Source organism: Octopus sinensis, linkage group LG2, assembly GCF_006345805.1.
Source record: "Octopus sinensis linkage group LG2, ASM634580v1, whole genome shotgun sequence".
Classification (NCBI taxonomy): Eukaryota; Metazoa; Mollusca; class Cephalopoda; order Octopoda; family Octopodidae; genus Octopus; species Octopus sinensis.
Genome location: NC_042998.1, coordinates 92,551,365 through 92,577,424, shown reverse-complemented (window position 1 = coordinate 92,577,424; position 26,060 = coordinate 92,551,365). Strand labels below are relative to the sequence as shown.

Genomic DNA, 26,060 nt, shown 5'->3' with positions numbered 1-26,060 from the left:
CCGAAAACAGATTGGGGGTGGACACGACTTGGCGGTGTATTGGCTCATATTTCTAGCAATCCATATACTTTCTATTTCACTACAATGTCTATATATCCTTATAAAGAGCAAAGTTCGTTTCTTTGCTTATTTGTTACATTAACTGCTGAAAGCATTAAATATAAAAAACCAGTTTGTTTGTTCGTTTCTACATTGATCACTGAAAACACTAAATAAAATTGATGATATTTCAGGTTTGTCGTGTCATTTAAATTAACTTGACCATCCCACAGATTTTTCCAAAAACAAAAAGGTGTGGGGCGGGGTTTGAGTTTGCGGTGTATTTGCTCCTATTTCTGGCAATCCATGTACCGTCTATTTCACCATAATTATTTTTACAGGGTGAAAAAATACTCCACCTGTCACTCTATCCACCTCCAACTTCTCTAATTTTATACATTACATTTATTCCTTTGAAGTTGCTGCCAGACCTCTGCTTTCTCTCTGTCTATATCTCTCTCTATGTTTCTATCTCTCTCACTATCTCCCTGTCTGGTTATATATGTTTCTCTCTCTCACTACCTCTACCTCTTTTTCTCTCTAGAGAAAAAACATGAGAGATAGACCGAGAAAGGTGTTACGGAGAAAAAATAAATGAAACGAAAGACTTCTGCCTTCTCTCTGTCTAAATGTCTCTCTCTATGTCTCTATCTCTCTCGCTATCTCCCTCTCTCTTTCTCTGGTTGTAGTTATGTCTCTTTCTCTCACTACCTCTACTTCTCTCTAGAGAAAAAATTTGAGAGAGATAGAAAGGGAGTTAGGGAGAAAAAACAAAGGAGACAGATTGGGGATGGACGTTGCCACATCTATAAATCCTTTCTCAAAGTTGTCAACAAGGAGGTTGCTGTAAGGGAGACATTGTATTTATACCTAGAATACCACTAACACCAACAGATGTCCCCTTTCGTTTGAAACAATTGTAATTCCCAGTGAGTGTCAGTTACACATTGACCATTAACAAGTCCCAATGTCAAATACTGCAGGTTGTTGGTCTCCATCTAGAAGAAGGGTGTTTTTCACATGGCTAATTGTAAGTTTTCCAGAGTAGGAAGCCCATAGAAGCTCTTCAAATATGCTCCAAAGAAATAACATAAAAACAGTGTATATACTAAAGTTCTGTAAACGTTTTATAATTTTTGTACAATACAGTTCTTTCTTATTAATCACATTATGTTTTGTATTTAGATATTCTAAATAAATTTGCAAAATTATGTTATGCAATATTTAAATACTTTTTAATAACTTTTATTGCAAGGAAAATGGGTATTGTGGCAGATGCCAATATGTGCCATATGAATACATTCCAACACCGTACAGAAGAGGCTGAAGGCCAGGAGACCCACTAGTATATATATGTGTATGTGTGTGTGTTTGTCCCCCCCCCATCACCACTTGATAACCAGTGTAGGTGTGTTTACTTCCCCGTAACTTAATGCTTCAGCAAAAGAGACCGATGTAATAAATACTAGGCTCTAAAAAAAAGTCCTGGGGCTGATTTATTTGACTAAAACTCAAGGTGGTGCTTCAGCATGGCTTCAGTCAAATGACTGAAACAGGGAAAGGAATGTGTGTGTGTGTGTGTGTGTGTGTGTGTAAGGTTAGTAGAGTTAGAGGTTGAAGCAAAGTGGTATGATTTAAACATATTCAGCCTTTCCTTTTCCATCTCTAGGCTCTTCTTTTCTTTTATGTATGTATTTTCCTTCACTCTGATGAAGCTCCATGTTCCAGATCGGCTTTATTACCAAATATGATGAATGTTATCTTTAGTATATCAATGGCAATACCAAATAACATTGCAGAAACTGCTGTTAGATGAGATGCAGTCTATTTGTATTGAATTAAAAAATAATAATTGATGTAAATCAACTGTTGTTGATCAACATTTCTCCATTTTCTGTTTACTTTGTATATATACTAGCAGTATCACCCAGCGTTGCTCAGGTTTGTTTTGACCCTTTGCAATTGGAATTTTTGAAAAGTAAAAATTTTGCAATATGTAGTTTGTTATTCTTTTAAGTGAACATTTTTCTGGTTGAAATACACAGAAAAATGGCGACACAGCAGTCAAAAAATCATAAAAAATAGGGATTTTCATAGAAAAAAAAGCACCTTTTTGATGTAAATAATTTTTGGTGTTAATATGGTCCGATTTGAATTTTTCCTTCTATGGAAGGAAGAGCAAGCCTTCTTCTATCATACTCTCAATTTTGGTCAACTTGCACGTCGCAGGGTCTTGGAGGAGATAGTGTTAGTTGAAGGCTGCCAAACCTGCCATACACAGATAACTTCAGCTTTGTATATATAGATATAATAATAATGTTGAATGGCTTACTTGTTTTCTTTCTTGTAAAACCTATTTGAGGACTTTGCATTGTGAGCATCCTGCAAAATCTCTACAATCTGAATCTGTGGGCTTGTAGTATGTATTATCTCCACATCTTTTGTTAGCATAGCACTGGGTAGTGTCTAGATGTCTTTCAGTGTGGTGGTTCATTGATAGTTATTAAAAATGCTAACTTGTGCTGGAATGAAACTAATCCAAGATGAAAAGTAAATGTGTAAAGTTTCCTCAAACTATTTGATATTCAGCAATTGTAAATATAAACATAATTTTTATTTTATGTATAATTTTTAGCAATGCAAGCAGTATTAATACCAAAAGATAATCATATCCTTATTAAGTCATACATACATACAAATACACGCATGCACACAAACACACACACACACACACACACAGTTCTTTCTTTAAATGATTTGCACAAATAAACTGCCTGAGTTGGAAGTTAAATCATTAGTCTTATAAAACTACAAAATTAGAAATGCTAGTTTATGTATGTGTGTGTGTGTGTGTGTGTGTGTATCAACAAATCATTGAAAATAATTGATTGGATACAAACAAATTAGTTCTTGGTAAAAGTGGAAATATATGTAGCCTGAAAGATTTATTATTTAGAATTTTCAAACTTCAAACTTTATTAGATATAAACCCAAACAACAAGTAACTGTTCACTTTATTAGTAGGTCTAAACATAAACAAATAACTGAAATAATTATCCAGACATGAAATTAGAAGTTAATTTATCTTCATTACTGGAGTGCTATATATCTTTATTAAGAAATTTGCCCTGTTTTATTGTTTGTTCCAGTCAGCTTTTTATCAAGCAGATACTTGGCACAGGAGCAGCCAATCAAATACTTGGTAGTGAACCATGAACTAAAAACCACATATACAAATTTGGTTTTTATCCATTTAATCTAGTACATTATCGATACTTAAGTGTGTAATTATGTCCGGGGCAGATAATTTAGCAATGGAACTGTATCTCTAATTTTGGGTTGTGTGTCCATTGTTATTGGTATGCACAATTATACTGGAAATATTTTCAGATTCTGTATTAAATTTCACACTTTATACCTTTATCATCAACTACAGCAACCAAGGAATTTTTTTCCTCCTCAGTGCTAGCAAGAATTGAAATGATATTCAACTTTGCTATCCTAACTGTATCCTGCATCATCTCTCATGGCCTAATATCATAAATTCATCCCAAATATTACTTGGCTTGCTTCTGCTCTTGCTCACTGCTATACTTGATTACCTTCTAGCTATACTTTTTCACTGATGCATTATCCATTATGCATTAGATATCTTCACTGGCCAAGTTATCAACCGATATTTCCAATCATAATCACTTTCTCTATTTACCAACACTCCATCTAATTCTGCCAAGTTTAATTTGCACATGGAATAAATAAAACTTTGTTCATTTTGCTGTACTCACTGCAAGTTTTCTGCCTTAAAATTTCCATGTTTCATTACTAGACAGTATCACATATCTGATACCCACATCTTACTGATTATTGCTTTCAATGAACGATGAATCCCTTCAAACTAGCAATAGTAATAGTTTTCTGTTTTTCTCTCTCACTTACTTTAACAGTATTTATTGATTATGATCTTTGATCTCTCGGTAATAAAACTTGGAATAAGTTTCAGTGCTTCTAAAAGCTATATCTGAGAAATTGTTTACAGAAAATTCCCAGAAACATTTTTGGGGGGTTTTAAAGAAATGTATGTAATGAATTCACACCAATTATATTCTTATGAAAAAACAGACTCTGATTAATTTCCTTGGTGGAGGAGCATAAACTGTAAAGTAAATGTTTGTTGCATTTCATCTATCCAGTATTAACATGCAAATACTTGTTGACCTTCAGATCATCTATAATGAAGCAAGCTTATGATATATAGGTACCTAAATTGCAAATTTTAATATTCAATGGTTAATTATATAGAATGCAGTATTATAGTTATGAACTTGTATTCACTCCACTGTTTAGTTTACTTCTGCCACAGCATAGGCAGGTATGATGAACTTGGTTGGAGTGTAACAGTGGCTGTTACTCTATATTCACGATTGTTGTATTCATCCCAATATAGTAATATTGCTGTGTGTTCATTTTATTTGCCTGGACTGAGTGGGGCAGATTGCATTTTAGAATTGTGTTGTATCAGTGTTCTGGGATGTGGTAGATGTGTGGTTTTTGTTTGAGGGTGATCATGCATGTAGTAGAACATTGATTGTATTTGATATTGCCTAGTGTTTCTACTAAGAAAATAAATGGAAGATATGGTGGGTGTTATTTTAAATTTATTGTTTTGAAGCCTGGTATCCTGGAAATTGATGCATGGTTGGAGTAGTCTTGGGAAAGGAGCGAGATTGTGAATGACATGTCACCTGGATGAGATAAGCATCAATAATACTGTGAATTTGATCCAATTGATTATACATTTCTTTCCATAAAGTTGTGATCTTGTGCCAGTATGACGAATCACTATTTTAGAATTTTTTATCTTTTGCTTGATCCAGTCAAGCTGCAACCATGCTAGGGCATCACCTTGAAGTTTTAGTTGGATGAACCAACTCCAGTATTTACGTTTTTTAAAGCATGGTACTTATTCTATTGATCTTTTTTGCTGAACCTCTAAGTTTTGGGGGTATAAACACACCAACACCAATTGTTAAGTAGTGGTGGGTGACAAACACAAATACAAAGACACACACACGTACATATATGATGAGCTTCTTTCAGTTTCTGCTCACAAAGTGCTTTGGCAGCTGGCCTAAGGCTACAGTAGAAGACACTTGCCCAATGTGCCATGCAGTGGGACTGAACTTGACCCCATGTGGTTGAGAAGCAAAGATCTTACCATACAGCCACTAGTTATTTTTTAATCTTTTGCTTGTTAATGTATAGCTTCATATTATTTTTCAGTTACACATATAATCTCTTCCAGTTACACATATAATCAGAAAAAATTTGCATCATAGGCATCCTCAAGAACTCTGAGGCAAAGACCAGTTACAGATTATATAACTTATTGAATATATTATTTTATCATAAACACCTGACTCCATTAGCTTTAGCTCATAACTTTACTCTTGATATTTTCATTACTGATTTAAGAAACTAAATAATTTATCTGATTCTTATGCATGTCATATAAGTTGTCAGTTAGGAAGACAAAATATAGCTATTACTTATTCATAGTTAATTATTTTTAACATATTCTATGCAATGAATATGATATTCTAAATCATGGCATAGAACTACATAGTCAATCCAAGAAAGATATATTAATCTAGTTTCTCATGTATAAAATGTTCATGGTAACTTGGAGGTTCACTGCATACTTGATAAGTATTATAGATTAGATAATATACATAAAGAAAATATATCTTTATGGAATCAGCTTTGCCAGTGCTATTGACTTTAAGAATTGTGGCTTAGTGACAAAGCATTTCCCAGGAATATTCAAAAGGAGATGTGGCTTCAGTGAAATTGGTTATATTGATTTATAATTTATAATTTATATTGCCAGAGGGTTTGAAACAAGAAACACATCTCAAGTTCTATTATTTTTAGATAACTGATATTTAGATAAAGCTATCAGTTGCTATGATATATCTTTAACTAATGAAGATAAGCAGGTCTGAATTTCAAATCTTTTAAAAGAAAATATCAAATAAGATTGGAATGAATATTTGCTTTTGAATCTCATTATAAAAATAAAAACTAATAAAATAAAAGGTGTGTCGTTATTTTAGTTAAGTCCATTGTCTCATTTCTATTCATTTATCATAGATATTAACTGAATATAGATATGACTCACATCCACACATATGGCTTATTTGTTTTCTATGGACATATAGAACTGAGATATAAGAGTTTTCAGGTAATTAGTTTGATTATATCATTCCAGTGGAAATCTTTATGTTCTGAATATTTGAAATGATTTTTAAAGACATTGATTTCTGTAATATATATCATCATCATCGTTTAACGTCCTTTCTCCATGCTAACATGGGTTGGACGGTTCGACCGGGGATCTGGGAAGCCAGAAGGCTGCACCAGGCTCCAGTCTGATCTGGCAGTGTTTCTACAGCTGGATGCCCTTCCTAACGCCAACCACTCCGTGAGTGTAGTGGGTGCTTTTTACGTCCCACCTGCACAGGTGCCAGGCGAGGCTGGCAATGGCCATGATCGGATTGGTGCATTTTACGTGCCACTGGCACGGAAGCCAGTCAAGGCGGTGCTGGCATCGGCCACGATTCGGATGGTACTTTTTACGTGCCACCGGCACGGAAGCCAGTCAAGGCAGCGCTGGCATCGGCCACGATTCGGATAGTGCTTTTACATGCCACCGTCTTGGGGATCACAACTGCAGTTTCCATTGATTTTGATGTTGGTGTACTTGACTCAATGGATCTCCTTGAGCACAGGGTTGAAATGGTGTTTCTTCACTTGCCACCTGCACAGGAGTCAGCCCAGCGGTCCTGGCAACTGCCGGGTGCCAGTCATAGGATTGGTTCAATTTCGGTTCCGATTTCACTTGCCCCAACAGGTCTTCGCAAGCAGAGTTTGGTGTCCAATGAAGGGAGGTTGGCATGGGTGCCTGTCTTCGGATGAGGTTCGATTTTGACTTCACTTGCCTCAACAGGTCTTTGTGTGTCCAAGGGAGGAAAGACATGCATAAGTGGGCTGGAATCACTTGTCCTGCCGGGTCTTCTCACGCACAGCATATTTCCAAAGGTCTCAGCCACTAGTCATTGCCTCGGTGAGGCCTAAAGTTCGAAGGTCGTGCTTCACCACCTCGTCCCAGGTTTTCCTGGGTCTATCTCTTCCACGGGTTCCCTCAACTGCTAGGGATTGGCACTTTTTCACACACCTACCTTCATCCATTCTCGCCACCTGACAATACCAGCGCAATTGTCTCTCTTGCACACCACAGCTGATGCACACCTATATATTTTATCTTTTACTTGTTTCAGTCAATAGACTGTGGCCATGGGGCACTGCTTTGAAGAATTTTAGTTGAATGAATTGACCTTCACCCCACCAGTATCTTTTTAAAGCCTGGTACTTTTACTGAACCGCTAAGCTACAGACATGTAAACACACCAACACTGGTGATAGTGGGGGGACAAACACAGACAAACAAGACGTGTGTGTATGTATATATATTATATAAAATCTGTTCTGCCTGTGTGTGTGTGTGTGTGTGTTCTAGGATCTCATGCATCCTCCATCTGATTGCACTCAAATTTGATGACGGTATCAGGGCATGTATAAGTCTTGAAAAAATTACAAAAATCGATTCCAGGTGAGAATGCAATTGATAAAGCCATGGGAACGTGCATTTGTATGCGCAAGTACATCAGTCGAAATCTGTCTTTTGCTTGTGTTTCAAATTTAGGTTAAATCAGTGTTTCTCAAAGGGGAGGCCTATGAGACGGTCGGACAAGTTGTTTTGAGAAAATTTGGTTTAAATGTTTGACAACTCAGCACTGTCCATTTGAGGGGGGGGGGCGTTTTGTGTGTGTATATATATATATATATATATATATATAGTAGTGATTGCAAATAAATGTCCTTGTTAATTCCAATTTATTCAACTATTTATTCACACATTACGGAAGCCTAAATGCAAATCTGGAAGGAAGTACATAATATTACTGCTGGATAGTATAGGGTGGAATCCTCGCAATTTCAGCTGATTAATCTTGAGATTGCTCCAATCTGGCCAGCCTCAAGGAAAAACTAAGCTAAGAGCATTAGATTCCTTGGAAAAAAGCATCGAATGTATATGAAGCAAGGACGGAAAAACGGACGATGTTACACGAATATAAATACAAAAATAATACAAGAAACAATAATAATAATAATAATAACAGGACATAACAACAGGTGACTTTCGACTGGGAACAAATTGAATTCAGCTGGCGTGTTGGGAATTAAGCCTTACGGCAGAGAGAAGAATATCGATGTGGCAGTGACCGTGGTCAAATGCAAAAAGGGCTAGCAGTCGGCCAACAGTCATGTGAGAATATATATATTTATATATATATATGTATGTACATATATGTATACAGTATTCACTCACCATATTACAGTTCATCTATCAAACCCTCAGTACATTGTGGATTATTCTGGCTAATATATGTAAATTTATATTGCTGACTCCTCAGTATATCTCGGGTTTCTGCAATTGGTAGGTATTTATATTTTTTTTAGATTTTAATTATTTCTGTGGTAAAATAAGCATTTTCACGCCTATAAATTAATAAATAAAAATACAGTACAGTACTGCACATTAATTAATATATATTAAAAGAAAATACGTAATGTACCGTAGATGAGTAAACAAAGAATCGCACATACTGTACGGAAAATGAAACTTGGGAGGTGAGTGTGGTGTTGTTTTGCATTTATAATAAAATAAATATATACAAATTATAAAAATAATAAAGAAAAAGTATACAGTACAGTACTGTTTGGACAGTTTGACTGAGGGCTGGTGAGCCAGAAGGCTGCACTATGCTCCAATCTGATCTGGCAAAGTTTCTACAGCTGGACTCCCTTTCTAACACCAACCAGTCTGAGAGTGTAGTGGGTGCTTTTCCTGTGCCATCTGCACAAGGGCCTATCAAGTGGCACTAGCAACAACCACACTCGAATGGGGCTTTTTACGTGCCACCAGCAGAGGAGCCAGTCAGGCAGCGCTAGCTACGACCACGCTCGAATGGTGTTTTTTACATGCCACTGGCACGCAAGCTACTCAGGCAACAATGGCAATGATCACGCTCAAATGGTGCTTTTAACGTGCCACTAGCACGGGTGCCAATTAGGCAGTACTGTCATTAGCCACAACAACAATTTCACTTACCTCAACAGGCCTTTGCAAGTGCAGTTTATTGCCCAATGATTGAAAGGTACTCTTAATTGGGCTGGTTAAGCTCCACTGGCATAGACCATGGTTATGGTCTCACTTGGCTTGCTGGGTCTTCTCAAGCACAGCATATCTCCAAAGGTCTCGGTCGCTTGTCATTGCCTCAGTGAGGCCCAATGTTCGAAGGTTGTGCTTCACCACCTCATCCCAGTTCTTTCTGAGTCTATCTCTTCCACAAATGTCTTCTACTCTAGCCATGGGCCAGCCTATGTCTTGTGAGTGAATTTGGTAGATGGAAACTATGTGGAAGCCCATTGTATATATATATGTGTGAGAGAGGGAGAGAGAGAGGGTGAGTGAGTGAGTGCTTATTTTTGATCCTCATCATTGCATGAAACCAGTGTTGGTTTGTTTATATCTATGCAATTTGGTAGTTGGGTGAAAGAGACTAATAGTATAAGTGCCAGATTTACAAAAATAAGTACTGGAGGTGATTTGTTCGACTAAACCCTTGAAAATGGTACCCCACCTTGGTCAGTGTCCAATAACTGAAACAAGTAAAACTTCAAAGATAAGTGGCCTGAGGCCCACAGAGAACAGCTCAGTAACATATATGTAGGTCACAGCTCACTTGTTGCTGGCTTTTGAAATTTCCTGTTCCTTCTCCCATAGCCTTTAGAACTTTGTTATTAAAATTGATATGTAATAAATAGGTTATATTTCTACAATACATAAAATATTTTGACTTTTTTTATATATAATTCCTAGTAATACTTAAGTTTAAAATATTAGAAAATAGTTTTTGTACACAGTAAATGGCTATGGGAGTCCAGTAAAGTAGGGATCAAAGAGGCCCATGGGCAATAAATGATTAAGAACCACTGCTTTAGACCATATATTTATAAACTTCAGTGTAATTTTATAACTGCCATTATCTATCCATTTAACATGCTCCTAAATTGACAACTGAATCTTAAAATATATTCAAGTTTTCTTTTAAATCCAAACTCAATCTGTATTCTGGTTTTGCAATAATTATTTAATGTCTATACACTGTTGATAGGCAAGTTATTGCAGTATATATTCTGAGATAACATCTCTTATGGATATACTGTGTAAAAAAAAAAAAAAACCATGCATTAAAGGGACTACAGCATTTGGCCTATCAATGATATATATACATTAAATATGATATACAAATGGCTATTGAAATTTTAATACTGCCTCAGTTGTGTTTAGCAGATTTTTCTTCAGCTGACTGGCTGTTCACAACACCAGTGAATGTTTTATTTACTGTTTACTATATATGAAGTAACAAGTTCTCAACTAAGCATATAGCTAGCTGTGAGTACATGTCATTGAAAAGGCCCAAAAAGGTCAAAATGCATCTCAGATTCTCTCTGATAGCTGCTGCAATAATTTTCATTTCCCTTCAATATTTATTGCAATTTTAACATATCATGTCCATAAGAGATGTCATCTCAGGATAAATACCACAGTAACTAGCCTGTATATACATTGAATATGATACATAGACAGCTTAATCTATTTTGATTAAATTTATATGAACACTTTTCTTTTGACCTTTACCATTTTCTTACATTTGTGAACTTTGATGACAGATATATAAATCTGGATGAATATGTTTCACCAATCTGTTGAATATTACTGTGGAAACAATGTTTGTCCTTTAGTCTATAACCTGTCAATATATACACATTTGTTTTAGGAGCAGTGAGAGATAAGGTTAAGGATTTGTGGCATATCTGTTTGAGGAAGTAAACCTTCATTTCATTAGCCTTAAGATCAATAATGATGAATCGAATCACTCAAATATATGTCTCTTAACTGAAACAAATATACTTAATTCATTTAACATGTATTCTTCCCCATTTTTCATAAACAGCAATATTATTTAGTGAGGTAATATTACTGTAGAGCAAGAACAGTATGATTATAACACCTATCTATCTATCTATCTATCTATCTATCTATCTATCTATCTCTCTACATAAATACATTTTACATATGCGCGCACACACACATACACACGTATATATACACACACACATGCATTATATATATATATATATATATATATATATATATATATATATATATTATATATATATATATATATATATATATATATATATATATATACACACACATATTTGTGTGTGAGTATACCTTTCTTTGATCATTTCATTTCTCTAGGTAAGATTGAGAAATCAGCCTACATTAATGAACCTTTTCACCTTCCTTTCTTTAATGCATTCAATGGAATTTGGAACGAATTTCCCCTTTGCTCTTCATGCCTACCGACCTTGTAGTCATATTTCTAAGCTATAAGTGTTTCCTTCCTGTCACTTACTTTGTTCTCTTTTTATCTGGTATTGCTTACACTGCTTCAGCATCTCGCTACCTTATTGATCCATTGCAAGTAGAGCAATGCAATACTTGAAAACATAGTTTGGGCCAACATAGTTTCACTTCAAATATGTTAAATGTCACCCATGTTTTAATATATTATGTAAATTTCTAAATATGCATCGAGAGTTTTCTTTATATATTATACTCACTAATCATATTTATTAATTAGTATCACCTTCTTGCCATTTCATATAAGATGATGAAGAAAATCTTGCTACTTCAATAATCTGCATATTCTTTAACTATAAGTTTTCCACTTTTGCACTAATTATCTCATCTAAATACCACCTTCTGTGTCATTTCTCTACTTCTACACTGGTTGCCTTATATTTTTAAATACCACTTTCCGTATCATGATAATCTATAGCTTATACTTGTATATCTCTTGTTGCCAACTGAATTCTGTTATAACTATTATTTGTGATGAATGAGTTTATGAGTCTAAAATGACAATGGTATAGAAACATGTATTGTGATGTTAATATATCATTTGCTTTTTTTTAATTACGCATCTATGTAGTCATTGCCTTTTTATCTATTTTCATTAAAAGCTTAAGCCATTCTTAGTTTGAAATTAATGTATTAATTCTTATTGTCCATTTTCTAAGTTCAATTAATGCTCTCATCAGCTTCATTCTTTAACCTTTTCTAATTCAATTAAATAACTATTACATTTGTATTGCTGTGGACTTAATTAACTGCATATCATAAATTATGGCATATATCTACGAAAGGAATCATTACAATTAATATTGTTGCTAATATTGATCAATTATGATAAATTGCTCAGTAATTTTCATTTACTTTTATTAAAGATAACAAAGCACAATCTTACTAGTTGTCTCGTTATTGTAACTATGAGTTTAATACTTCCACATTAAGCAAGTATCAACTTACAATAATCTGGCTTGCAGTTTTGATTTAGCCTTCAGGACTTGGTTTGTTTTTTTTTATTCTACATTTTGAAACTTGTACTCGCAGGACTACTTTTTGCGAATAGCTATATTACGAGGTGGTGTTTAATTGATTTTGTTGTTTAGATAAGACAGTCAATAATGAGTTCATGAAAGGTTGATTGATTGATTCAAAAGTTGTTTATCTATTTAGCAATTATATAGTATTCATTCTTGCTTAAGAAGAAAAAAAAAATTCTCATTGGTAATAGATGTTGACTGCAGATTGCAAATTAACCAGTTGTTAATGGTATGGTCACCATTTAATTTTCAATCTTTACGTCTAAATAAGTTATTCCAGATGTTTCTAAGAATTTCAAACATCTGAATAGAATGGCAGCTGTTTTAGGAGTTAACTGTTTCAAAGTTCATTTCAAGAAAACCACTTACTATCTTAATATTTGACCTCTAAAAAACTACATTTCAATTCATGTGATGTTAAGAAGCTTGATTTCCAGCCATGTGATTTTGTGTTCTGTTCCAATATACAGCATCTTGAGCAAGGGTTTTCTACTATGGCCATGGGCTAACCTAATCCTTCTGAATGGATTTGGTAGTCAGTATTTGAAAGAATCACACTGTGTGCATGCACTTTTGTCTTGACATCACTTTGAGGGTTTTCAACAAACACCACTGTCATACAAGCAGTGTTGTTCATGGGAATACGTGCCTGGCCATGGGAAATATTACCTCACTTCGAAACAAGTGAGGCTATAGAAAATCTGCCTCAATAAATTCCATCCTAACTATGTGAGCATGGAAAAGTGGACATTTAATGATGTTAACGATTCATCTGCAACCTTCTTGTTTCATTCATATTGCTAATGTCCTTAAGAAAAGGCTGAATGTCACAAATCTAAAGGAATACTCTTGTGTAAAATCTAAAATTTTTTATGCAATGAGTAACTATTTAAGAGGGGTGGGGGAAAACAAAACTAAAGAAAATAAATGAACATGAGATGAATAGAATATTTTTTTTATCATTTCTGTTTATACTCATGCTTATAGATTTTGATGAACTTATAGTTTATTTACAGATATTTGTCCTCATCTTGTTTGTTGTTAACACAACGTTTTCGCTGATATACCCTCCAGCCTTCATCAGGTGTCTTAGGGAAATTTCAAATCTGGGTTCTCATTCCTAAGGTATTTTTCTTTATTATTATTATTATTATTATTCAGGTCACTGCTTGGAATCAAACTCAGAATCTTGGGGTTAGTAGCCCACGTTCTTAACCACTATGCCATATGGCTGTGGGCCCACGGACATATGGCATAGTGATTAAGAGCACAGGCTACTAACCCCGAAATTCCAAGTTTGATTCCAGGCAGTGACCTGAATAATAATAATAATAATAATAATAATAATATCGAAAAATACCTTAGGAATGAGAACCCAGGTTTGAAATTTTCTTAAGACACCTGATGAAGGCTGGAGGGTATATCAGCCAAAACGTGTTTGCAACAAACAAGATGAGGACAAATATCTGTCAAATGTAAATAATGTACATAATTCCTCATCTCTTGAATATAGAACTGAATTTATAGTTTGTTCTTTTTATTTCTTTTTCTGTTTAATTTACCTATTTTGCATCTATATTTTTTTCTTTTTGTACATTTCTTGGTTTTACTATTCCTTGTAAATTCTTTGTATAACATGATAAAACAAGAGCACTCAGAGAGCACAAGCCTCCGACAAGGCAACACCAACGTCCTCTCAACGATTAGCCAGAGATGATTTTTAAAATGAAAATATCAGAAATGAACTCTCACAAATGAGAATACTAAAAGTGAACCCGACCGCTCTCAAAAATTAAGTAAAATAACTGGTAAAATAATCCAGAATCCTTGTTCGGTACTGAATTGATCCCAAAATCTAATCTGTTCATGCCAGTCACAAGGCCAAACATCTCTGAAAGATTCATCCGAATCCCTCTAGTGGTTCTTGAGATATCTTGTTCACAGACAGACAAACAAACAAACATGACTGGAAACAATACCTCTGCAGAGATAATAATGTATTTATCAAAGATAAAGCATTAGCTATTCACCTAATCTAGATTCGTTTTACTTGTTTCAGTCATTGGACTGCGGCCATGCTAGGGTACTGTCTTGAAGGGTTTAGTCAAACAAATTGAACTCCCACACTTCTTTTTAAAGTACTTATTCTATCAGTCTCTTTTACCAAACTGCTAAATTGTAAATATTCTAACAAACTGATATTGGTTGTCAAGTGGTGGGGTGACATACACACACATACACAAGCTTATACAACATATATATACATATATATACACACACACAAAACAAGCTTCTACATAGTTTTCTTCTACCAAATCTACTCACAAGGCTTTGGTTGGTCTGGATCTATAACTGAAGATTCTCGCCCAAGCTGCCATACAGTGGGAGAGAACACAAAATCACATGGTTGCAAAGTGAACTTCTTAATTATACAGCCATGTCTATATTTTAAAAATATTCTCGTCATATTTGAAAACCCTAATTCTAGAAAGAAAATACATTAAGGAAATAAAAATATACATTAAGAAAATCAATTAAAGTAGGTGGGCAGATGTGAACTGTTGGCTTTCAAAGATCACAAGTTTCCAAATCAAATCAGCCTCTATCAATAATCTTATATTTTCTTGCTAGAAGTATGTGTATGTTTTTTTGTTTTTTTTTTAATATTTCCCATTGATATGCTTTTGTATTGAATTGAACTCCTTGTATTATTATGGGCAGTGAAAAGGTGGCAAGCTGGCAGAATTGTTAGCCTGCTGGACAAAATACTTAGTGGTATTTCGCCCGTCGCTATGTTCTGAATTCAAATTTCGCCAAGGTCGACTTTGCCTTTCATCCTTTTGGAGTTGATAAATTAAGTACCAGTTGCATACTGGGTTCAGTCTAATCAACTAGCCCGCTCTCTTCAAATTCCAGGCCTTGTGCCTATAGTAGAAAGGATTATTATGAGCAGTGAAGAGGCAGTGTGCTAGCAGAATCATTAGCAGTAGCATTTCTTCCAGTTTCATGTTCTGAGTTCAAATTCCATTGAGGTCAACTTTACCTTTTGTCCTTTTGGGATCAATAAAATAAGGACCAGTCAAACACTTGGATTGATGTAATCAACTCCCCCTTCCCTCAAAATTGCTGGCCTTGTGCTAAATTTAGAAAGAATTATTATAGGTGATGAAGATTTCTCTCTTTTTTATATATTTACATTTCCTCAGAAAGCTAAAATGAATTATCACAAGATATTATTTAATTTAATATAACTTCCTTTTTTTTACTTCAATGTGTTCATTAAGTTTACATGCTAATTAGATAATGGAAATTTAGTGCAAAAAAAAAAAGAAATAAAAATAACACCTAATACAAGATCTAAAGTTAGTTAAGGAGTAAGGGTGAGTTAAGGGTTGAAGCCAGCTAAAAACTGACAAGTTTCCAAAATTAAATCTTTGCATAACATTTTTGTTGTCATTATTTTCTTTTTTCCTACCTTCCTTTTCTTTGTTGTGTAAAGTATGTTAATCAAGATTGTCCTGCAATGACAGTAAACATGCTAATTTCTTCATTGTCGCCATTTCATATTAATGTTATTTCAACATTACAAGTCATTTTCTTTTCTGTTGACTTTAGAAAGTAAACTTCCTTCCTTTCTCACAGGTAAAATTGAATTCATTTGATGTTTTCCTTCCTTCCTTCTTTCTTTTTTTGTTACTTGCTTTAATCATTGGATTGCAGCCATGCTGGAGCACCATCTTGAAAGGGTTTGTTGAACATATTGACTCCAGTACATTGCTGAATTGCCTAGTTACAGGGATGCAAATAAACCAACACCAATTATCCGGTGATGGGTGGAGGGTGATATACACAAAGACCTATCAAGCCAAGTGGGATTGTAGTCATGGCTGATGCCAGTGTTTCATATCTGGCACCCATGTCGGTTGCACATAAAAAGTATACATTACACTCTTGGAGTGGCTGGCTTTAGGAAGGGTATCCAGCTGTAGAAATCATGCTAAATCAGACTGGAAGCTGGTGCAGCCCCCCAGCTTACCAGTCTTTAGTCAAACCATTTAACCCATGCCAGCATGGAAAACAGACATTAAATGATGATTGGACTGTGTAGCAGTCCATCATATATATATATATATATATATAATATATATATATATGATGGACTGCTACACAGTCTCTGCGTAAGCAATGGTCAAACTGGGCCCACATAGAAGGAGACACTCTTGGCCAAAAGTGCTGAACCCAAGACCACCTGATTGCAAAGGAAGCTTCTTAACCACACAGCTATGCTGTGTCTGTAACTTCCTAACAATACAACCAGAAAATTTTGCTACTTTTTAATTATACTTTTCTTCTGGTTTCTTTATTAAAACAAAATCTTTTATTTATGAAATTTTGTAAGCATTTTTTTAAAAATTTTTAATTTGGCTATACAATACATTTGCAGTTTTAGTAAGCTTTTTTTTTTTATGAATTCATTCAATTTGGACAGATTATAATAATCTGGAGACTTGTCAACTAAACAAAATGTCTTTCTTTTTTTATATGACTGCTCAGAAATTTTTACTCTTAAGCATCATATCATCATCACCATCATCATCATTTTACTGTCCACTTTTCCATGCTTTTCTGGGTCTGCTGGAATTTGTTGAGGTAGATTTTCTACAATCAGATCCCTTTCCTATCACCAATCCTTGCCCGTTTCCAAATAAGGTAAATATTTATTATGTCCAGACATGTTTTCCTATGGGAGACTGGAAACGAACAATGCTGATTGTATGCTGGTTATGCTCTCTAATTTACACCCATTATGTAATGTCTAGACAAGATTATACTCTAACACATGTACATACGCATATACATACAACTGGCTTTTTTTCAGTTTCCATCTACCAAATCCCATCTCTATTCATAAAGCTTTGGTCAGCTGAAGGCTATAGCAGAGAACACAAAATCCAAGGTGCCACACGGTGGTATTGAACCTAAGATCACATGATTGTGAAGCAAGCTTCTCAAACAAACAGCAATGCCTGAAGAACATGTATCAAATTAATATAAATTAAAATGAGATTTAAAATTGGTATGTTCATCTTTACTACATTTAAAAATTTTACTATAGCTATTTGGGATTCCTTTATAAGAATTGTGAATTAAGGTATTTGGGAATAAAATGGTTGTGGGTATTCTCTGTTTATTGAATAATTATTTGTTGAGAAAATTAAAAATATTTCCACTTGACTTTGTTTTCATAAAAGTTTATATATCCTAGAAATAAAGGAATTTTTCTAATGGCACTAAGCTACCAATTTCTTGAGAGTTATCAATTAAATTACTATCAATAGGTACCATACTATAGCTCAGTCAAACAAAGCCTTGTGAGTGAATTTGGTAGACATAAACAGAAAGAAACCTGTCGTGTGTGTGTATTAGTGTTTCCTTGTCTTGACTTGTGTGAGAGTGTCTTTGTCATACAAGCAGTATCCTATATTCCCAGTCTTTTGGGAAAACATGTCTAGCCATGCTGAGATATTTTACTTAAAACCAGGCAAAGGTTGGCTACAGGAAGGCAGTAGAGTTTCTGCCTCAACAAAGTCCACCTGCCTCATGAAAAAGTGGATGTGAATATGATGATGGTGGTGATGGTGATCTTTCCAAATTCTATGCAATATTTCTTCCTTTATGGCACTGAGATTTTGTGTCCCCTTTTTCTGATGTTCCCACATTAACCCTTAAACTCTAGACCTCCCTTCTAAGTTTGGAATTTTTTCTGCAGTTCTCTAATATTTAAATAATAAGGGCTGAAGACAAGCCTGTTTAAAAAATTCTGCAGTGAATTCTCTTTACTTCTCACAGCATGTATGGTTTACACAAACTGTTTATCTAACCACCCCACTACCATGATGATTCTGTTAAAATTCTTATGTTGATTGTTTATTCTCATTAAAAAAAACAATAGAATAAACTTCTTGCAGTTGGTATCATCAGTGGTTCTATGATCTGTAAACATAATTTTATCTCACCCAAGCTAATCCTCTCCGGAGTTCCTTTCAAGATTTATTTCTTTTAAATTAGATTATCATAATATCAAAATAACAAGTGTAATTCTTGTAGCCTAACACTTTTGTTACAATATTTATGTTGAAATATGCTGCTTTTGCTTGAATAAACTCTGAAAATAATGAAGAATTTAGTAAATTACCTTACATTTTTCATTGTTAAACATGTAAGCCTAGCAGAATTGTTAGCATGTTAAACAAAATGCTCACCAGCATTTCTTCTGGCTTTATTTTCTGAGTTCAAATTCTGTTAAAGTCAATTTAGCCTTTCGCTCTTTCAGGTACTGGGGTCAATGTAATTGATTTACTCCACCCCCGCCAAAAATTACTGGCCTTGTGGCAAAATTTAAAACCATTATTAAGCTAATGTTTAGAACATGAATTTTCCTGAAATTTTGATGGAAGGTTTTAATCTAAAGCAAGGAGTTTATATCAGGGGTTGGTTACAGGCAGTTTATCATAAAGGGGGTTAATTAGCATACTACTGTAGCTAGAGTACTGCTGTGTGTCACATGTTGATACTAGCAGGTATATTTGATCAATGATGTCTCAACAAAACTACTGTTATAAATCATTTGTAATTTAAGCAGTGAAAGCAAAATTCTAAGAATGACTGTGTTGATTAAAGATAAGATAGTACTAGTAAATTCAAAATTATACCAACAATCGTAGTTTACGAAAATAAAAAGACAAGATGAAAGAGAAATAATTTTGTGGTTTTGTCTTTTGGTATTGTTGAAGTTGTTAGTATACAAGAGTAGAGCCATTTCATATTATTGCACGGTGGAATTAATTTGAGCATCATAACTGGTTGGCTTCAGTTCAAATTGCTTGAAGCTAAAGTTGACACAGACTTCACAATAAATTAGTGCTGTTAAAAAGTAGACACATTTTATATTTTGGAAATTAGATGTAAAACAGGAGTAAAATATAAAAATTAAATATTTGTTTTCTGGTTTAGTCAAGTGAAAGAGTTAATACAAATGACTTTTACAGGCCCTCTGAGACAGAGATTGATATATTTGAACATCTGTAGGTCAACATCTCAATAGAAAAACAAAAACAAAATATATAAGTAGAAAGTGGTTCCTAGAGAGTTGAAATTCTAGGAAGGAAGAATTGAAAATACTATTGACACAGCTTGGAAGGTAAAAAGAGACAGGTAGTAGGCTGGGTGGACTTGGGTAAAGAGAATTAATTTGTCTCACTTTTGGTTCTTGTTTTAACCAACTCATCTATGTTTCTGATACATTTTAGCAATGAATGAACTTCACAACTTCCATAAGTTTTCAATAAATTTGAAGCCAATTATAAACCTTGTTTTAATTTGGCTCTATGTTAGTTCTTGATAATGGGGTTGGTTGTATCATTACTTAACTTATTGATTATGTATGAGCTTAGCTTTGTAGACTTGGGCCTTCAGAAGCTAATCAGGCTGGCTCTTTTGTGCCACACCACAATTAGCAGTTTAAAAAAAATTCTTTTCTAAACAAATCAATATGATTGTTTTTTTTTCCATTCTTCACCTTCCTGATATTTCTTGTTGCAAGATTGCTTTTTTTTAATTTTTAAAAAATAATTTTTCAGATAATTGTTTTTGAAAGACTTCTGTCTGATGACAGTTCGTCATCAACATCAGCATCATCATCATCAACAACAATATTAGCTTCATCATCATCAAGAATATCACCTTCATCATCATCATCATCTTTGTCAGTCATTATTGTCATCAATATTATCTTAATTATGATTTTTCATCTCCATTATCTTCTTCGGTATTTTCATTATAATTATCATTATCAGCATCTTCCTCATCCCCCTTGTCACTATTATCTTCTTTATTGCTGTTTTCCCTTTTCTCCTTTTTTTATTATAAATATTATTAGTTGGGCTAATAGTTTGTGCAGTAGTTTGAACTACTCAAAAAAGCTCTGTGCAGTAGTTTGAACTATTCGAAAAAGCTGCCAAATTGCTCTCAAGTCACATTTTACCATCAGAAATGAAGAAGGGTATTGGATAACCTAGTTCTAGATAAACTATCCCTATAAAAAAGACAGGATACTCATAACTGGAATACTTAATTGTAGGTCTTTTGGATCTGGCTTGAGCTCAACCTGACCATGACCTCCAAGTTTGTACAAAATTCTTATCTAAAAATTAAAATTTAAAAATGTTGTCTAAAGGTATAAATGTCATAAACTCTTTCCCCACCACACACATCCTAAACTATATTAGAAAAAATAGTTTCTTGTTGCAATTGATTCAAATGAACTGTATCAATAGATTTTCATTTACAACTGATTAAATAACCACCTGTATTATTTAAAACCATATTTTCTTAAGTGTTATCAACTTCACTGCTCAATATTATATTAGGTCTGCTGAATTAATTCTCTACTTTCAGTTCTGAGCACATTTCACCCCACCGCATCTTTTTAAAAACAAATATTGATTAGTTTAATCAATTATTATTATTTTTTAATTTTATTTATAAATTACTAAAGATTTTGTTTTTGTATTTTATGGTTACCTAGCAGCACATTCTATGAAATTATTAATTTTCTTTCTGGAAAGCCAATGATATTTTTTGTTTATCTTTACTGGCCCATATTTTATTGGCTCACCTGATAGCAAATTTTAAAAACTCTTCCAATATATAATGAGGCTACTAAGAGTTAGAAAAAGAGTTAAATCTACATGGAAATAAGATAATTTTCATGTTTTTTCCCACTTTTCTATACACATGTGTCCAAAGCACATTTATTAAACTCCTTTTATAATTGTTCCTTTCCTTTTATTTCTGAAGTTTAAAATAGCAAATCTTAAAAACTTAATTGTTTGGTTGACAAAGTTGTAACTCTTAATGGTACCAATAGTTAATTGATTTTGTCTTCTAACATAAGGGGAACTCTTTATAAAAATGAAAGAAAATTATTTTAAAAGCATGACAAATTTGAAATAAACCATCAGTGGATGGACAAACTAATAAATTTTCAATTGAATTTTGAGTGTTAACAAAGTGATTGATTTTCTTTAGATTTTTACATGACACATCAGTTTATCCATTTTTTATTTTGATTATATAACATCTTAAAATTTTATTTTGATTATATAATGTCTTAAAATAAAATCATAATCAAATACCAACTTCATTTGGTTCTTTGATAAAATCGCACTTTGTACTTTTCTCTAAGTGCTTGTCATCATTAACATCAATCATTGCTCTAATGTTCATTTTAACATATTGGCATGGATTGGTTCTACAGCAAAGCATATTCCAAATTTTGTCAGTTCTGCCTCAAAATTTATGTTCTTTATTCAAATATCGGTTTTCCTGGCTGATTTTGGCTTGTCTCCCAAGGTCATGTTAACATCCTAGCTTCTGACATCATCACTTCTTCGTATATCATCTTTACTCATCATTGTCTGTCACTGATATCTTTCACTCTCAAGACACACTCATTTTCCATAAATCAGGTGTTTTCCAGTACAGATAAGTCTTCCTAATAGTTTTAATGCTCTATCACTTTATCACTTCATATGATTTGTCATGGAAGTTAATATTGCACACACAGCAGATCACATACTCTATTTCTTCCCAGGCTGTATAGATCTTCTTTGTTCAATACTCATGGCTGACTGCCATACAGTATAATATTTTGCTTTCAAGCTTGATTCCAATATCCTATGTACTCTTTCTAAGTTGGATTACAGGAGCAAATCTAAAGTATAGAAATTACCTATTGAATATTCATTTGTGACATACAGAACCAGATGAATGGATATTTCGTTCTTCAATCTATTCAAAAACCTGTACTTTTCCAGCCCAATTTATTCTCAGAATTAGGAAAGTAAGGTGGTTTACTTGGAAAACTAGCATATAATTTGAATCTTGTAAAATTATTAATATTACAAAGAGCTTTTAATATGTTTAATTATTTGTGGAAAGATGACCATGTGGAGACAGAGATTGATTACTGCATTAAGTTATGCTAATTGCATATGTGAGGAAGATTTTAAATACATTGGTCCTCATTTATCACGGATTTTGCTCAAAAAAATGATGATAAATGAATCCTCTCTATACACTATATAAATAGAAAAAGATGGTAGACTGAGTGACACTAGACTCAAGACCCGCAGCTTCCACATATTTCTTGATCATTTACATTTTCCCATTGAGAATACACTCATCTATGTTGTTTGTTAGGATCAAGTGCCTTTGTATTTTTTCTGTTCACTTGTCCCATATTGATGGGTACAATCATGTAAATCTGTATTTAAAAAATGCACAACCTGGCAACATGATCATGTAAATCAGGCAATAGTAAGTGCATTGTGGGTCAGTGATGAATGAATCAATGATAAACAAGGTCACAAGTATGAGCATTTTGAATTTGTTTTGTATAGCATATAAATAATAGTGTGTCTTTGTAGAGATTCCTTTTTGAATAACTTGTAATTTGCTACAATCTGTGTAATGGAAGTTTCAGAGCCAAACTACTAATAATAAAATTAATAATCTCTGCTAAGGTTTTGTACTGTGAGGAGAGGTTAGTTTGAAGCTCTTTCTGGTATATTGACTTATTTTGTTTTACAAATTTATCATTTTTTTAACTGTTTTTCTTTTCTCTTTTCAATGAAGAGACTCAGTAATTTCCTTGAATTATTGTTTGTTTTTGATTTGTCATAGCTGATGTTGTTTTATATATGACTAACAGTCTACTTAGGTGCTTGTGTATTGACTAACTTTTTTTTTTTTTCATTTTGGTTATGTACTCTGTATAATTGTGTAACTGATATAGAAGCATTGTATGAGTCTGAAATTGCAATCTTTTGTCTATGGGAATTAGTTATGCTCTGGACTGGGACTTGACCTACAATATTCTCTTGTATTGCTTGTAAATAATGCAATGACATGTTTACTTAGTGTTGACTGTTAATTTGAACCTCTTTGAGCTGTCAGTGTAGTTGTTTTATGCATGGCAAGAGTTGCACTCTGCAAAGATGTGACTATGATAACATCAATATAAAATCTGTTATGCAGGTTCATAGAATATTGTGTATTGATAAATTAGAGAAGGAGAGTGATGAAAGAGATGCAAGAAACCATAAACCTGGAAGCTTATAAAAAAAAATGGATATGCTGGCTCAGTGCACTTTTTTTCACAGCTTGTATTTTTTTTTTTGATTTGTTCTGATTATGTAAGCCTTGTATAACAAATTCTGTGAGCATTTCTTTTTGTTTCTTTTTAATAATTATTGAAAAACCATTTTGAAGATTTTACAGTCCTCTTTCATAATACTGCATAGAAATAATTTTTTTATTGCCTTGTTCAATTAATATTCATTTATAGATTAATTTTTAAAATACATATATGAAATATATATATATTCTTCCTTATTGGTAAATATTAATTGATGAAATTTATTTCTACTTTTAATTCAGGTTTATTGCCTCAAAGTAATGGAATACTTATCATAATGACAGCTACACCTAAATGTAAGTATATTTTGTGTTACTGATGGATGTCTCTCCATCTTCCCATTCACTATACCGGATCCCACCACCACCTAGCCAATTATATATCATTTCACTTTCTCTCATCCTTTCATCTTTCTCCTATCTACTGTATCATATATTACTATTCTGCTGATTTCCACCTCACCCTTTCTGTACTGTCAGTCATCACTTTTCCCCTACCTCTCTCCGCCGCATATGTATCATTGGTTATCCTCTACCCTTTATCCACCTTACATCCACCCTATCCCAGTTTGTCACTATTTCCTACTCTCTCAATACTTGTTCATTCCTCCCACCTTGTCTAACCATCTCCCACACACTCTAGTTATCACTGCCCTCTCACACACCTTCTTCTCCTGTCCTCATTCACTTCTCACCTCCTCTCTTGAGGATCCACCCTGACTCCCCATTGCTACTTATTTATATCTCTATCCAGCTTTAACCCTGCTACTTGCACCCTCTCTTCTATAAGGTGGGTAGTTGTGTATCTCCCCTACAGCAAGAAACCTGTTCTCTTCTAACCCCTTCTCTCTCCTTCTAATCCCTCATTGCATAGCATAAAACTGCCCTCCTCCCTACTATAGTCCCACTCAGCTGAAGGGGACCTTAGTCTTGCAAACTGCATGCAACCTCACTAGTGCTGGTGCTACAAAAAAAAAAAAAAAAAAAAGAAGCAAAAGCACTCAGTACATAATGTAAAGTTGTTGGCATTAGAAAGGACATCCATCTATAGACATGCCAAAACAGACACTTGAGCATGATGCAGCCTTTGGACCTATTGGATCCTGTCAAACCATCCAACCCATGCCTGCACGAAACATGGATATTAAATGATGATGGTGGTGATATTTGTGGTGAACATGACTAACCCCCCAAAAATTTGATGATCTAATTTTTGTCTGGTTGTTTGGAATTTGGAAAATCATCATCATCGTTTAACGTCCACTTTCCATGCTGGTATGGGTTGGACGATTTGACTGAGGTCTGGCGAACCAGATGGCTACACCAGACTCCAATCTGATCTGGCAGAGTTTCTACAGCTGGATGCCCTTCCTAACGCCAACCACTCTGAGAGTGTAGTGGGTGCTTTTACGTGTCACTGGCACGAGGGCCAGTCAGGCAGTACTGGCAGTGGCCACGTTCAAATGGTGCTTTTTATGTGCCACCTGCACAGGAGCCAGTCCAGCAGCACTGGCAACAACCTTGCTTGAATGTTTTTTCACGTACCACCAGTACAAGGTCCAGTAAGGTGACACAGGTAACGATCATGCTCGAATGGTGCTTTTTACGTGCCATCAGCATGGAGGCCAGCTTGTTGCTCCGGCAGCGATTTCACTCATATGGTACTCTTAGCACTCTACTAGCATGGATGCCAGTCATCGAATTTGAGTGCTATAAATTTTTATCATTGTAATAAAACTGGCAATTCAAAATTATATCAGTTTAATAAACTAATGAGAATTTGGTAATTTTTGTGCAATGGCAGGAGAGCACATGTTAGTATTGCTGAGAAAATTATTGCTAGAATTGTGTACTTTGAGCACATTATAAATTTCACCTTTGTATTTTATATTCAAACAAGTTTCTAACAGTACATTCTTTGATATTGTTTAGTTTCTATGTTTATTTTCTATTTATTTATTAATTTTTTTAATTTTTTCTTTTGCATATAAACATGTCCTTCAGCTAGGATTGAAATTAGGTGATTTTACAATCATGTATCAACAGAAATATGGAAAGATAAATTTAGATAAAAGATAAATAACAACAACAATAATAATAATAATAATAATTAATAATAA

At 34.0% G+C, this 26,060-nt stretch overlaps 1 protein-coding gene across 6 annotated transcripts in view; it reads left to right on the top strand.

The window, feature by feature from the left end:
* Positions 1 to 26,060, top strand: part of LOC115223791 (ankyrin repeat and IBR domain-containing protein 1) — a 312,949-nt gene that overhangs the window by 55,024 nt on the left and 231,865 nt on the right. For 4 of the 6 annotated variants that reach the window (XM_036515478.1, XM_036515472.1, XM_029794458.2 and 1 more), the window contains exon 2: positions 24,184 to 24,237. The gene's annotated coding sequence lies outside the window, so the exon portion shown is untranslated. Of the gene's footprint in view, positions 1 to 8,573; positions 8,584 to 16,808; positions 16,830 to 19,913; positions 19,919 to 24,183; positions 24,238 to 26,060 lie in introns of those variants that run through there. The other 2 variants (XM_036515476.1, XM_036515481.1) reach the window with 2 other exon arrangements.